At 46.0% G+C, this 17,068-nt stretch overlaps 1 non-coding gene across 1 annotated transcript; it reads right to left on the reverse strand.

The window, feature by feature from the left end:
* Positions 1-16,629: 16,629 nt before the first annotated feature.
* On the reverse strand, positions 16,630-16,701 carry TRNAD-GUC (transfer RNA aspartic acid (anticodon GUC)). The gene has a single exon. It is a non-coding gene; the product is annotated as a tRNA-Asp (tRNA).
* Between the last annotated feature and the right edge of the window lie 367 nt (positions 16,702-17,068).

Here is a 17,068-nt window from a genome sequence, read left to right on the forward strand (position 1 = left end):
GACAATCAACGCCGCTGGTCTGGTTGCTCCAGACCGGCCCTTGCTCCCCTTTGAGGAAAGGAGCACCCCGGACCCTCCTAGTCCATTCAAGACGCCATCTTAGGCCTACCACGTGGCCCTGAGATCTGCCAAGGCTTGTTGCCCCAATCCTGGACCCAGCGACGCCGACAGCATCATCCTTCGTGGGACAGCTCGCACCTCCATCCTGGTCGCCGACAACGCCTCCTGGTCCGTGAGACTGCAGAGCCTAGCGTCGCCCACTCACCTGGTCGAGGTGACGGCCAACCGGTGCCTTCCTGGTACCCTCTGACTACTGGCTAGTAGTACGAACTTGGTCCCCTCTGCTTTCAGGTATCATCGATCTCTGATCCAGGCTTGGATCTCTACGAACTAATCATCACTGGTCGCCGGCCAGCAACTCCTTTTCTTCCGGCTCCTGGCTCGTCAGCGAAGACCCCGACGCCTGTAAGACTTGTGCAGCCGCAGCCCTCGTGGCTAGGTAACTCGGCATTTCGGTGCCTGCATAGCCTCTTTACTCTAGGGTCCCGAGCCCTTCGCTTCCGACTTGCCTTATCGGGTCCGCCCGAGACCACTAAACTTTCCGTGTCCTCGGACACTTGTTTAATTGTGCACTTGAAGTATTTTCCTAAGAGATTTGGTTTGTGCTTAGTACCCTGTCCTCATAAAGAGTACAGGGCTGTTGTGAATCTTAATAAATATCCTGTTTATTTTCATAACACGTGTGTGGTGTCCTTTCACTTGGTGTTCAAGGGGTACATGTGTATTAAACAGCTGGCTTAACACGCCCTCTCGAGTCTTTAGCCTTAGACTGCTCGTATCCACGCTACTAGGATAGCTGGTCTATAGGTTGACTTACAACCAATCACCATAAGGGTCGTTTGGAACGATACATAGCGGTCGCTAGAATAGCGAACGCTGCATATCGGGCCAACTTCTCACACGCACTCTGTCCGGCTTCTTAGAAGGTAACACCTGGTTGGATGAGACGCAATTCGGTTTCCGCCCAGCTCATGGGACGGAATCCGCGTTAGTGACCGTGTTAGACAATCTGCGGGCGCGAGTCGACAGTGGTCGGGCAGCCTTTCTGGTGCTGCTCGACATGTCGGCCGCGTTCGACACGGTCAGCCATCCTACCTTGATCATGAGGCTGGAAGAGTGCGGGGTCAAAGATAAGGCCAGGGATTGACTGATCTCTTATCTGGACAATCGTCAGCAACGGGTATCGCTCCCTCCCTTCAGCTCAGAGGAGCGGAGAGTGGGACAAGGAGTACCCCAGGGCTCAGCCATCAGCCCCATACTCTTTAATATTTACCTCCGCCCTCTGGTCCAGCTTATTAAATCATTTGGGATCTCCGCATTTAATTATGCGGATGACACCCAGCTGGTCTTTTCACTGGAGGGACAGGATGCAGTCCCATTGGAAACCTTCCACCGATGCATGCAGGCTACAGCGGAATGGCTCCGATTGAACTCGCTGCAGTTTAATGGGACTAAGACAGAGGTCCTGTACTGTTCCAATGACCGAGTTCCCCGGGATCTCCCAGACGACTTCTGGCCTTCGTCATTCTCAGAGACGGTGTCAGCTGCACATTCGGCGCGCAACTTGGGTGTCATTTTCGGGCCCAACTTGCAGCTAGATCTGCACGTAAATAAGACCACCTCAACGTGCATGATGCTGATCCGCATGCTGCGCAAAGTTCTGCCCCTCCTCCCTGAGCAAGCCAGACCCGAAATAGTGCGGAGTACCATCTTAAGTCGACTCGACTATTGTAACGCACTACTTCTGGAGGCCCCGATAACACTACTGGGCAAGCTACAAAGGGTGCAAAACATGGCTGCCAAACCCGCCCTCTCCCGCCCCTACCACAGCTCATCCACGGCAGCGCTACAGGAACTTCACTGGCTGCCGGTCCATCTACGCGTTTGCTACAAAGCAGCTTGCATTGTGTTCAGGGCTATCCATGGCCTGGGCCCGGTCCCCTTGCAGAAAATGTTCGCCTGGTACCTCCCACCCCGAGCCTTACGCTCCTCTTTATCAAGGTTACTTGTAGTACCGCGTTTCCAGAGAGTGAGGATGGGCGGCCGATCGTTCAGAGTAGCGGCGGCCAAACTCTGGAACTCCCTGCCGATACCTCTAAGGAGTCTTGAGGATCTCTCAGCCTTTAGGAAGGCGTTAAAAACCTATCTTTTCCCCAGGACAGGCTAAGTCGCTGAAATTGTTGGTTTCATCGTTCGAAGCGCCAGGATGCCCTTGGGGTGACAGGTCTGCGCTCTACAAATATACAACGTTACGATACGATACGAGATGCCTCAGCCGAATAACAACAATAATCCCCAAGAAAACAAGCGCGAGGGAACTCAATCGAGACGCTGTTGCAAACATAATGTTGAACCTACAAACGCACCATTGTCAAAGGACAGCAGGTCTAACCTATCTGGTGAACACAGTGAGAAGGCTGATAGTCCTCAAGTCAGTCTACCAAGCCAAGTCTTTTCAGCAACCTCTTCTCATACTGATACGTCTGAACTCGCTAAAATGTCCCTGCAAAAACAATGGCAGTTGATTTTGGAAACAAAAGTTACTCAAAATTCTAGTACAGTAAACCGACATATGATGTCCATTGTAACTAATGGGAGTGATCGTATCATCTCTCTATGGTCTCCGGAACAGCTAAGGGATCAACAAAGCACCGCAAAAGATAGCCCAGACCACGGAAGGGCAACACCTCAAGTCAAAAGGGGAAAAAGGGTGCTGTTGTAAGCATCCAAAGTGACCCACTGAAATTGAAAAACTTAATGAGGTCCCCTGTTGAGCAGAAATGCCCCTTCTATGAGGAAGTCATGAACAAACTTGTGTTCAAACCAGAATACATAACTCACGGTCATCTGGATCTTCTCAACAGGGCAAACATCGTATGGTTACTTGGAGAGATGCCTGAGCTAAGAGCCATAACATCAAAAGATTTGTTAGCTGTGGAATTCCTGCCAAATGATAACTCTTAGCATTCAGATTTCACGCTAACAACATGGAGATACGATGAAATAGTATCAGTGCTCTTAGCCTGCGCTAACATCTTCAAAACTTGGAGCATATTGCTAAACGATATCAGCCTCATGGCTAGCCATTCCCAATGGTATAAACCATCATCTCCTCTGGTGCCCCCCTGTTCAATGGATAATAAGAGGTGCAAGAAGCACCAACAAGGGTTAAACCTATGAACCATGCCTAAAAGAATCTTCTAAAAACTCCCCGTCCTCCAGCTGCGACCGGATTCCTACAGCCTTAAATGCACCACACTTTCAATAACACCATCCTCAAAGCAATCAGGCACCTGACCACACGGCTTTCCACTATCTATCTTGGAAAACTGCTCCAAGATGGACTGCCCCCATCGACTTGGGCAAATGCTGACATAATTACGCATCAAGAATCATGGTCAGTGGCAGATCTCCCAGTAGAAGGTTACGTGCAATATCAAAAATTGGCTACAAAATCTAAACGCTACGGAAGGCCGAGAGTGGGGGCTAGCCGTCTACATATCACTTGACCTAAATGTCTATATACTAGTGCTGCCCAACATAGACCCTGACCTCCAAATTACTCATTTTTTTATTGGACCCTGGACAAGCCCTCTATCTTTTAATTAATACCTATGCACACCCTAATTGAGCCCAAAAAAATTTGCTAATATGAAAAATGTTAACGGCAATACCAACATATATACAAAGTAATCCGCTTTGGGACATAATTTTGACGGGAGATTTTAACTTAAAGTTAATTCACACACCAGATGAAGATGACATACTTAATGTTGAGAATGTATTCCTGAATGTCCCTAGCGAATTAAGCATACCATCAAAGTGTCGGGATTATACAGAAGAACAATTAGTCACGACCTTGGAATTTCTGGGTTTGAGAGTCTTGAATGGAAGATTTGCAGATAATTCACCGCAAAACTTCACTTATTATGGACCAAATTCCCACTCAGTTATTGATTATTCAATCATGCCTCTGCCGTTGATACAATTAGTCCAGTGTTTTCAAATTAAATACACAACGATAGTGATCATTCTTGTCAGTCATTCGTGATAGGAAAAGTCCCATGTACTCATGAATTGGCGCCAACGAAAATTGGCATTATAAACACAACCAACCTAAAGCGTTTATTCTGGTCAAACAAGTGATCAACAGACCTCGCTATTTTGGCAAAACACCTACAGATCTACACTATCAATAACACTACTGATCCAATAAATGTTTAGCTTAGTTTTAATGCAGCCATAGTAAAACAAGCCTCCTCGTTCACATCCGGCCTTCCATGGGTCGTACCATCTTTGAGAAGAACTAAACCACGCCTTTCTCCTATTTGTACTGAGTCAAGAAAGGAACAAAAAAAGGCAGCTAGGCGGTTGAAATGGGTCTCATTCAACTCCCCTCCTTGGGAATGTTTGAAATCCCAAAAGAGCGAATAAAAAAAGGGTCAGTGCGATTCGTTGAGACAAACCCAAGGCCTTTGTTTAATACTTGCTCTTGGGTCTCTGTTAATTGTTGAGAACTCTATGACTAAACTGGTCCCGCTGTGGTTGATGGTTGCTCCTGCGGGATCTTCTTCCCACTCCTCAGATCCATGGTCTGGGGTGGTATGTTCCAGCGGACCTGTCCTTGTCTGGGAGTTCTTTGACGGCCCCGGCTTCTCCTGCCCCCCCTAAAAAAGACTGTTGGTTGTAATCTCCATAGAATGGGGGCGGACCGTATGGGTTCATCATAGGCGGAAAAGGGGGTTGTCCCCACGGTGAAGGTTGCCACCAGGGTGGAAATTGTGGTTGAGGGAAAGTTTGATTGAATCCTCTCCACCCTCTCCTGTTCCCACCCCTACCTCGCTGTTTAGAAGATGACTGACTGGTATTTTATCCATCGGAGTCACTGGAGACTCCATCGGAGCTGGAGCTCCCATAGTTGGACCCGCCTTTGTATCCAGCTTTTTGGTTGGTGGAACAGAAGGTGTCACTGGTGTACGGGTACACCTTTTCCATTGCAAATTTTGCAAGATCTTTTTTAAACTTCTCCAGTTTTGTGAAAAGTATCGAATCTCTAAACTCCTTACTGGACTTATTGCCATCATCTTGATGTTTGGTAAATATTTTACTAGATGAGATCGTTGTCTTGATCTGGCCCTCTAAGACCTGAATCTCTATCATTATCTTGTCTGCTGTCTTTTTTGCTGTTTTGATAATCAGGCATAACCAATCGCGCGTGCATTTCCACGCTATAAGCGACCAGTCATGAAGGAAGGCCTTGTCGTCTAAAAAGAGACGGGGGACGTTCCCTACTATGAGGCCGTTTGGTGCACAGTTGTTTCTCAAGTAGTCAGCCATAATGATACCGTGTACGCACACTCTCGCATGGTTCTTTTTCAAAATGAGTACCTTTGCCCAGCCATCCTCAGAGCCAGTAGAAGTGGCGGGTATCGGAGTAAACATTTCAAGCATGCTAGGATTATCTGCAAGCAATGTCTGGATTTCATCCTCATCAAAGGCTAAGCCTAAAGGGGAGGCGTGTAAGGTAAATGTTTATTGACCTTGCATTGTTACAGGGATCATACCAATGCAAGGTCAATAAACATTTCCCTTACACGCCTCCCCTTTGTATTAATGTTCTAGTGTAGTCAGCTGACTGCAGGCGTTATTAATTTTCTGACTCACTTATGTTTTTGGAATATAGTTTTGTCTGAGTAGAGGAGCTTGTGGAGCACAGTTTGAGACACACAGTAAGAATCATGGCCACAAATTTAGGCTTAGCCTTTGATGAGGAGCAACCATCAACCACAGCGGGACCAGTTTAGTCATAAATCTGAGTTCTCAACAATTAACAGAGACCCAAGAGCAAGTATTAAACAAAGGCCTTGGGTTTGTCTCAACGAATCGCACTGACCCTTTTCAGGCCCAAATTGAATTAAGTAAACTTTATCGGAAGATCAGGCTACATTTTCTGTTTGCTAATAAAACCATTGAAAACTCACAAAGTGGTGCCCTAAGCAATACTGGATTGAAGAAACCTTCAACTTTTAATCCAACCGCTTTAGGCCAACCCCCTAAGGTATTAACCTTTGAAGAAGCAGTCAATCATGACATAAAAGAACTCTTCACAGCTAGGCAGAGGACGTTCTCCAATTTGACCAGAGATGAACAAAATGCTATTAAAGATCTAACTGAGAATCCCCTCATTGTGATAAAACCTGCAGACAAGGGGGGCGGGGTGGTCATCCTTGATGTAGAAACATATCGCAATGAGTGCTTACGTCAGCTCAACGATGGTCGGTCATACAGAAAACTCAAAGAAGACCCGACGGCTAGACTAACCAATATCATAGCCCATATCGTTGAAGAAGCACTAGCGGAAGGCTGGCTCACTCCCAAAGAGGGCCAATACCTACAAGTATCTAACCCGGTTACCCCGTATTTTTACCAATTGCCAAAAATACACAAGGTCCAACGCCCACCACCGGGCCGCCCAATAATATCTGGGATAGGTTCACTATTGGAACCTTTGTTGATGTGTTCCTCCAACCTATGGTGCAAGAGATGCCCTCTTACTTGAAAGACACCAAAGACGTCCTAAGACTGTTACCCGACATTGAATACGACATCAATACAGATCTGTTGGTGTCATTCGATGTCGAGAGTCTATATACGTCCATACCCCAAACGGAGACTCTACAAGTGATAGAAGAGTTGTTACTATCACGAGACTTAAACTCCATAACTCCAGTTAGACTTATTATGACCTTGGCAACACTGGCCATGACGGAGAACTTTTTTGCCTTTGAGGATTCTCTTTATTTACAGATTAGCGGGACTAGTATGGGCAGCGTTTTTGCCCCTAGTTTTGCTAACCTGTACGTGCACCAATTTGAACAACAGCACTTGCTCGCAGACACCAATCCCCATCTACCGTGTCTGCGAGCGTGGAAACGCGACATCGATGACATTCTTGTGGTGTGGCGTGGGAATGAAACCCAACTCAAAGAATTCCATGAGTGGCTGAATCAGAAGAACCGCTATCTTAAATTCACCATGGAGTTTGATGCACACAGATTGGCCTTCCTAGATCTAATGATCATTGGTACAACCGATGGACTCAGGTCGGAGCTGTATCAGAAACCTATGGCCCGGAACTCTTTGTTGAATTACCATAGCTGCCACCCAAAGTCCCTTCGGGATAATTTGCCCTATGGGCAATTTTTGCGTATACACAAAAACTGTTCAGATAAGGTATCTTTTGAAACACATGCTAAGAAATTAACACGAGATCTCTTGGACAAAGATTACCCGAAACAACTGGTGAACCGATCCAAAAAAAGAGCAGCAAACAATAATAGAGCAAGCCTGCTTGAAATAATGGCTCCCAAACAAAAGACAGAACGAATGACCTGTGTGACGACATTTGGTACACTATCTAACCAAATCACTAGCATCATCAAGAAACACTGGGGCATTCTTAATACGGGAAAAGATAAACTGCCCGTCCCCCTTTTTGCCTTCAAAAGGGGACAAAACCTGAAGGACAAATTGGTCCACACAAGACCTAGGATTGAAATCCCAAAAACGACAGGTACATTGTGGGATATGCCTGCTGTAATCGGACACCATCCTTGTGGACAGTGTGCAGCATGCCCCCAGACTCGTAAATCAACTACGATTAACATTTGGACAGAACATCCGTGGGAACAGCGCAGGTTCACGAACTGTAATAGTTCCAACCTCATATACTTAATCAGCTGTCCCTGCGATAGGAAATATGTGGGGATGACCACGAGAAAAATAAAGACCAGGATCTCAGAGCACAAGAGCTCGATACGCTGCAACAAACAAACAACACGAATGACTAAACACTTCTTAGAGGCCCAACATGCCCCCACCGACATGCAATGGACAGTGCTAGAACAACCAGTAATCCCTAAGCACATAACAGACATAAGCACTTTCTTACATAAAAAAGAACAAAGATGGGTGTATAAACTTCAGACTGATGTAACGGGTCTGAATGAGGACATCCCATGGATGTTGCTATAGGATTCTGATAGATTGTTCATTGCATAAGGTGTTGTAGACCTTGCCTCTTTGGGCTATAACGTTGCAAAATACCAAAATCCTTTTTTCCAATCCCACTATGTTCACTGGCACCCATTCACTAAGATCATGGTAATGGAGACTTGAAAATAAGAGAATAACATAATCAATACATATATAAGACAGCAAATGGTTTTTTAATTAAAATGAAGGTCCACTGGTTTCCTCAATAAAATTCAACCCATAGGCAAGTATAGCACACCAAGTAATAATGGCATCTCACCTGCCGATTTTAAATATACATCTCGTTGTCCAAATAACTATTAAAAGTTCTTGGAACTGGCACTCGTATCTTTTTCAAATGTCCATTATAGAACAGGGCGCAGTATGCTTAAGTCTGCCAACACAGTAGATGGCGAATTAGAACGGCCGCATAGAATCTTGGGCGAGAGGCCCGAGTGAACAAACTACAATTCCCATCATTGCGGTAGTTCCGGCGCACGCGACAAGGAGTGTCACGTGGTTTCCCCGCCGGCCAACCAGAAGGAGTTTAAATACTCCGCTTCCTGTCCGTTCCGGTACCTCCCGTTGTCAGCCTAGAGGAAGGCGAGGAGTACCGACGGACAAATAAGCGGGTGGGAGACTAAGGAACTACAACCAAACGCGCTGCATTGACCGTTTGTTTTCCGAGGGATTGCAGGCATAAGAGGGAGACCCCTTCGGAACTTTGCATTCTTTTGCTCCTTCCGCCTAGCCCAGATACCCGATAGCTACATACGGGTACTCTGTTCGATCCTTTTTATATTTTATCGACCAAGCATATATACCTTCATCTAAGCATTAATATCTAGATGTAATATTAAGGTTCAAAGAGCCAAATTGCTATACCATTGACTTTCCCTATACCGGACTGGAATCGTAAACAACAGTAAAATAAACAGGTTGGGAAAAGTGTATGTGTTCTAATTGAGTTCCAAGAGAGCTCTTCCTCTTTCATTATTATTTTTTCCTTCCACATTTAATAGAGCGGTGCTCCATTTGTACCTGAGCTGTAGCCGGGTGAGGTGGAGAGTTCATTCCCCAGATTGTGGGTGAGTGTATGCAATCTGTTTCATACCAGGACTTTCTTTGCCTGGCCTTAAGGTTGATTGTTAAACAACCATTGACCAACATTTCTTGGCAGAATATGTAACATCACGAGAAATTCTCTGTGAACTTGAAGCTATCTTAATTGACTCTGTGTTCTTTGTTTGTGTGTATGTCTGTCCGTCCTTTGGTGACCAATTGGATCATTTTGACTGGCGATTTCAGGTGATATGATTTTGATCACTTAACACACATTTATCAGCAGTAGCACTTTATTGTTAAGGTCCTGATGAAGCAGACAGGTATCTTGTGAACCTTCAACATTGCAGAAACATGTCGACCTAGATAAGACCCAAGTAGTTATTTGTTAACACTACTTTGGGTGTGGGTAGGATCCTATTAAAGAAATTTTATTTCCACTCCCACAACCCAATATTAACTCACTTAATCACATGCTACATATAGCACTTTTTGCACTGCTAACTCTTTTTGCCCCCTGATACCAACATATAGTTTTCATTTATACATCACCAACTCCTTCAAATACGATAAGGACACAATCTACCTAATCCGTAGTGGATTTGATTCCACTTCCTTCGGGTGAAGGATCCCAAATGATGTAGGGCGGTACAGGATGGGTATCTGATGGGAAGATATTTTTCACCATGAATACCTCTGATTCAGGGATTGTATCCTATCAATAGCACAGAGTTGTCTAGATAGCTTCATTATGTTTCTTCTGACCCGTTGTTATATATGTTTTTTTCATAGTTTACAGGGATCATAACAATGCAAGGTCAATAAACATTTCCCTTACACGGCTCCCCTTTGTATTAATATTGAAAAAAAATCACAAATTATTCTTGAATAAATGTTTTGAATTTCTTATAACTGACGTCACTGTATTTTCCTTCTTGATTGGATATTGTATTTTCCTTGCTTTTTCTGTCTTTGGTTGTGTTGTCCATTTTCAAAATGCAGTAAAACTTGTAAAATAAAAGCATTGGCAAAGACACTACGTCTCTCTAATACAAGAGCTATTGGCTTTGGCATTTTTTTTTGTTGCCATGTTGTACACCAGTGTGACTGTTGTTCAGCATGGCTAAAAGTTAGTGGAGTGGATATTTTTCACCATGAATACCTCGGATTCAGGGATTGTATCCTATCAATAGCACAGAGTTGTCTAGATAGCTTCATTATGTTTCTTCTGACCCGTTGTTATATATGGTTTTTTCATTTTTTTTCAATAGACATTACACAAGTATATGTCAACGTATTAGTTCCTCTACTTTTAAGAGTATTTATCTAAAAACAAAATACCATTATTATATTGATATTTAATTATATGGCTTATTCTGCACCTCTTGAGAGGTGTTAAGTGGTTATTCAAGGACACAGCATCAGAACAGTACCCTCTCAAGATACTAATCAAACTCACAGGCACGCCTCTTAAAAACAAACTAGGTAGGCTAAATATTAGTTATCAGACATTTTTTAAGTCATTCAGTGAAACGATGGGGGTATTGTCAGTGGCAAAGCCAGTGTGGGATGATTTCAAAATTTGCAAACATTCGTGACAAGAATTTTCAATTCTATTAAGGACTAGGAGGCGAGGATTATGCTTTCTCATTTCTTTAATGAAATGCTCAGCAGCCAATAAAAACAACCAAAAAACTACATTTCCCATGAACACTAGGGAATAACCATAGAGAGTAGTGTATAAAAGGTCCCAACATTAGTCTGTCTTCCTCTTTCTTTGTGGAAATATGTCCAAGTTAAAGTAAAATCCCAAATACAACAGGAACAACAATTCCAAACAAGCCGCAGTCATCCAGAGAATCCTGAAGTAGGCAGCCGAAGAACCATGGGTCCAGAAACCAGGAGGAGAACAAGATTCCGCCAAGGAACAAACGACATCACTTCTGGTCTGAACCTGGAAAAAGATACAGAGCCTTAATATCCAAAGTAATAACACTGTCCAGAATAATTCAGGGAGGGAGAACAAGGAGTGAAATATTTGCAATTGCATGTATACAGTCATAATACATTAGCATACAAATATGAAACACGGGTGGGATAATCCTCGCCTCCTAGTCCTTAATAGAATTGAAAATTCTTGTCACGAATGTTTGCAAATTTTGAATTCTATGTCAGGACAGGAGGCTCCGATTATGCTTTTTTAAAGCTGATCCACCACTACAGAAGCAACACAATCAATCGGTTTAAAATAAAACATTTTAAATACAGAAGCAGATGACCAATCTGCAGCTTTCATGATATCAAACAAAGTAACACCCATGGAATAGGCTTTGGACGCCATCGCCCCGCGTGCAGAATGCGCGCCAAACACAGAAACATCAATACCTGCTTCAGACATAAGCCACCGCACCCAACGCGCCAAAGTAGCTGGAGAGACGGGGCGAAAGGGCTTTTGTAAAGCAATCAGCAGTTGACCCTGCATGTCTGAACGAAAAGAAGCGGTACTCACCTCGTAATCCTTTAGGCACTGTACAACGCAAAGGTTGGGATGAGAAGGAAAAGAAGGATAAGTAATAGAAGGCGTATTAGATTTTGTACGCCTGGAAAGACGTAAAGAAACCCCTTCAGGAGTAAAACTGCGACCCGCAAGATCCAAAGCGTGTACATCTGACACGCGCTTACATGAGACCAAACATAGCAACATCGTTAACTTCGCAGACAACTGCTTGCGAGACAACAAAGAATTCGAAGGCCAGGCTTCCAAGAATCGGAGAACAACCGAAACATCCCATAAGGTAACATACTTAGGAGTGGGAGGTTTCGCAAAACGAACCCCTTTAAGTAACCTGGAAACAAAAGGATGTTCACCCGCAGGTTTCCCATCGATGTGGGCATGACCCGCTGAAATAGCCGATCGGAAACCACTGATAGTCGAGTAAGCCAGACCAGAGGTGGCTAAAGAGGCCAAGAAATTAACAATCACACTGACATCTGCTGAAACTGGATCAACTTGTTGTTGAGCACACCAATCGCACCATCGCTTCCAAGACCCTTTATACCGTTTGTGAGTATTGGGAGCCCATGCCTCACTAAGGAATTTGGAAGCGTCGCTTGAAAGGCCTGGGAGCGACCAACGATCCCCGAGATCCTCCACGCGAGCAGTTGCAGGGAGCCTGAGAGGATCAGGGGATGAGGATCTCCGAGAGGATCCAATAAGAGATTCCACAATGGGGGAAGGAGAAACGGCGGAGCGGAACACATTTCCAGAAGCACCGGAAACCATGCTTGAGCCCTCCAGAGAGGGGCAATCAGAATCAGATCCGTCTGAAACCGTTTGGAGTAAGCCAATACCCTGGGAATCATTAGAAATGGTGGAAAGGCATAGCAAAGGGTCGATGGCCACTGTTGAGAAAAGCATCCGTGGCCAGAGCTTGAGGGTCCGGTCTCCAACTGTAAAAGCGCGGAAGTTGCGCATTGAGGCGAGAGGCAAACAGATCTAACTGACAAGGACCCCAACGCCGATGGAGAGCACGGAAGACTCGAGGGTGAAGCTTCCAATCGCTGTAATCTCGGAGATGTCTGGAGTGCCAGTCCGCTATCTGATTGTGGCATCCTGGAAGATATTCCGCAATAACAGTGATCTTCCTCTGTAGACAGAAGTGCCAGAAATCCTTGGCGATCTCCGCCAACACTTTGGACCTGGTCCCGCCCAGTTTGTTCACATAGCGGACTGCCGATACATTGTCCATCCGGAGAAGGACACAACAACTCGGTTGCAGAGGGGAGAAACACTTGATCGCAAAGGAACCCACCAGGAGTTCCAGACAGTTGATATGAAGAGTCAACTCCTGAGGGGACCAACGACCCCCGGTCGAGACAGATCCGCAGCGGGCTCCCCAGCCCCACCGACTGGCATCGGATTCTATCACTAGATCCGGGGACACACCGAAGAGGGCTCGACCATTCCAGGCCTCCATGTGGTCCAACCAACACTGCATTTCCCAACGAACCTCCTCTGTAAGAGGAATCTGATCGGAGTATCCGAGGCCTTTCCGGAGATGCAGAATTTTCAGCCGTTGCATCGCCCTGTAATGCAGAGGACCCGGAAATATCTCTTGAATGGAGGACGCCAGCAGACCTACTACACGTGCCAACGACCTCAATGACACAGTCGGTCTGGAAATAACAGACGTCAACTCTCTCTTGATGTAACGCATCTTTTGCTTGGGCAAGAGAAGTTGACAAGCTACCGAATCGATCTGGAAACCCAGGAAGTCTATAGACTGGGCAGGGACCAAAACCGACTTCTGAACATTGATCAGAAAACCTAGAGACTGTAATAGAGCGATGGACCAATCCAGATGACGTAGAAGTTGAAGAGGACAAATCCGCCATAAGGAGAATATCGTCCAGATAAATAATCAACCACACACCGAGACGTAAGATGTTCCACAACTGGTCTCAACAGTTTCGTAAAGCACCGTGGTGCCGACGACAGGCCGAACAGGAGAACCTGATACTCGTACCAAACTCCCTGCCAGAGAAACTGGAGAAAACGGCGATGAGGTTTGTAAATTGGAATTGAGAGGTATGCATCCTGGAGGTCCAGACGGACCATCCAGTCCCCCTCTCGCAAGAGATCCCTCAAAAGATGGATGCCCTCCATCTTGAAATGCCAATAGACTACCCCCCCGTTGAAGTCTTTCAGGTTGAGAACTAGGCGGGAGCCCACCCCCTTTCTTCTCGACCAGAAAGACTGAACTGGCAAACCCCATGGGATGACGGGTCGTGGGAACAATCGCCCCTTTCCTGAGGAGGGTGTCTATTTCCTCGGAGAGACAAACCTGGTCCTTCAGAGGAAAATGCAAACAAGGGGGAGGACGGGACTGATGCACCGGGTGATAAAACTCTATTCTGAACCCTTGAACAGTTTGCAGCACCCAGGCATCGCTGGAGATTATGTGCCAATTTTGCAGGAAAATTGAATGCGACCCCCCAACATTACATCGCATGCATGAATCAGGCTCACCTGTAGAGGAGGCATCATGGTATTGTCCTTGCTGGCCGCCAGAACGGCCTTTTCCGTACTGGCCTTTTCCTTTCCTTGAGGGGTAGAAGTTGGCTCGGGTGGAGTAGCCGGAATCATAGGAACCTCTCTGCTGAGAGGAATTTCCCCTCTGGGACTGGTTCGCAGAGCCACGGCCGAACGAGCGTCCCCTACCTCGTCCGGCCTTTGCAAAAACCGGGCGCATTGCCCGCCTTAAGGAGGCCTGCGCCTTGTCTATCCCGCTGAACGTGGAGACAAAACGAGTGAGTTCTTTCAGGAACGGCTGACCGAACAACAGTCCTTGAGCCTCAGGACCAGACTCTGAAGTGGCTAGTTCCGAAAGTTTCGGATCCAGTTTTAAGAGGATGGATCTGCGACGTTCTGCCGACATCGCGGAGTTAGCATTACCCAGATAACATATGGCCCGTTGGGCCCATTCGATCAATTCCTTCGGGTTCACCAGAGCAGAAGCCTCTTCAGCCTTGTAGCCGAGATCCAAGATCTTGGTGAGCGGGGCTAGCAAGTCGAGCATCTTGTCCTGACAGGACCGCCAAGATCTATCCAGGCCCTTTTTAGGGTCCTTGGCATACTTCTTCAGGTACGTGACCATCATGGGGTCAACCTCAAGAGTGTTGGCTAAATGGTCCGCCAATTCCGGTCTCGGGCACTCCGAACGCAACCGTGCCCGAACCGAGGCCTCAAAAGGCTGACGAATGTGAGTCTCAATATAGGCAGCCACTGCAGGAGAAGGCATCCAGGTTGAAGAGTTCGGGTGGATAATATCCGCCGGCTCAAAATTAAGCACCGGAGGACGCTCAGGGGCGTCCACAAAATGTTCTTTACAGACCCTCTTCCGAGGAGGCGGTGAAGCATGATCCGAAGACGCGGAAGAGTGGGCATTATCTGATTCCGATTCATGCAGAGCAGAAGAAGCGGAAGGAGCCGTCGCCAAACTCTTCGCAAGGCGCTGAAAGTCTGCCTTATGAGGATTAACCGGCGACTTAGCCGATTTCTTGGCAGCAGGAAGCCAACCCTGCTGTTGTGCATAAAGATTCAGGTGACGCTTCAAAGGGTTGATAGCACGCACCAGTGCCTTGTTAACAGAGTGTTGGACCCCTCTGTCCAACTGCTCCACCAAATTCTGTTCCAAGGAGTCCTCCTCCTCGACATCATAGCAGTAGTCGTCATCAGCGTCATAATATTCCGCCATTCTACAAGGTAGAAAAGTAAATGCCCACAAGACGACTATAATCCGGGGTGTCAAAACACCAGTCAGGGGGAGTGTGGAGACCCCAAAGCAGGCTTCGAACGAAGCAGGACCGGGTCCGACTTCTAGAAACTATTCAAGCGTGGAAGGAGCCAAAGCCTGCACAGCACCAAAACACTCTAGGCAGAGCCTATGCCACAATGTTGCAACCCAAGTCTTCAAGAGACCTCGGTGTCTGACGGGGTTAAAGTCTGGAGACAGGCCGTGGGCAGAACGCCAAGAACGTCGTCACTCAACCAGTTCTGAGGAGAAACTCCGAAACCGGAAATAGGACAGTGCGCATGCGCGACTGTCGCCTGTCACCAAACACCGTCTCGAGAGCGCTCGCGCTCCCCTAAGGAAACGGAAACCCCTGCTCCCGCTCCACCAAAGTACACAAGCGCGAGACAGCGCTCGGAACAAACGGAGGTGAACCACACGCTCCAAATGGAGGGAGAAAACCGCCCAACAGTAGCGGAGAAAAACACGTAGTAAGAACGGAGACGAAGCCCCAAACACGTGAACCCCAATGTGCAAAGCACAACAGGTAAGAGAAGCAACAAAGTCAACCAAGTAACAATATGCTTAGAAGAGAAAAAATGCACTTAACTGGCTGCGGAGCAGCAAAGAAAGAGGAAGACAGACTAATGTTGGGACCTTTTATACACTGCTCTCTATGGTTATTCCCTGGTGTTCATGGGAAATGTAGTTTTTTGGTTGTTTTTATTGGCTGCTGAGCATTTCATTAAAGAAATGAGAAAGCATAATCGGAGCCTCCTGTCCTGACATAGAATTATGGACTGTAGTGCAAAAAAGGAAAAGCTCGCACTCCTAGCCGCTGTCTGAAGTGTGAAATACAGAAGTAAAAGTGTTCAGTGGGCCCCTGTGCCACTGCACCTGCTGCACAATGGAAGGTACGCGCCTGGGTAGTGAACAATCGACAGCCGCGTGGATTTGTAGGACAAAACAAAGAAGTTTTATTCAAATGTAAATTGTTTATCAATTACTTAATGGGCTACTTTATTTTATTCACTATTAAAGTTTAAAAACGCATCATCAAAATTCAAAAGCCCACAAAAACGAACATTGAATCAAAAGTTTGGCTTATAGAAAATAGATATAACATTATTGCACGTTACGTTAAACAAACAAGTGTTAAAAAAAATAAATAATAAATGTCCTCCCCGTCGGGGAATTGAACCCCGGTCTCCCGCGTGACAGGCGGGGATACTGACCACTATACTAACGAGGAACTGACAAAGAACCACCTCTAAATTCCTGTTTTCATGCCATGCAGGTGTATCACGTCTGTCGTGTTCATTCTTACATGGAAGCATACGAACATATTAAGAAAAGATTCATGTTGTCCTAACAAATAAATCCGTACACTGGTATAACAGAACATTATTCATTGTCATTTTTATTTCCACGCTAACGTCAAGCAATCGCCCAAAAACCCCCTAAAATTTGCAGTTCAACTAAAAATGGGGAAAAAAAAACAACAGGAAACTGAGTTAAACTTGTGGGTCTCTGATGATCAGACGTGCCCCCAAAATTGGGACGTATAGAACCCCGTGCTCATTGGTGACATCCGTTGTGACATAAAACTCAGTGTTTAT

Source organism: Lissotriton vulgaris, chromosome 1_1, assembly GCF_964263255.1.
Source record: "Lissotriton vulgaris chromosome 1_1, aLisVul1.2, whole genome shotgun sequence".
Lineage (NCBI taxonomy): Eukaryota > Metazoa > Chordata > Amphibia > Caudata > Salamandridae > Lissotriton > Lissotriton vulgaris.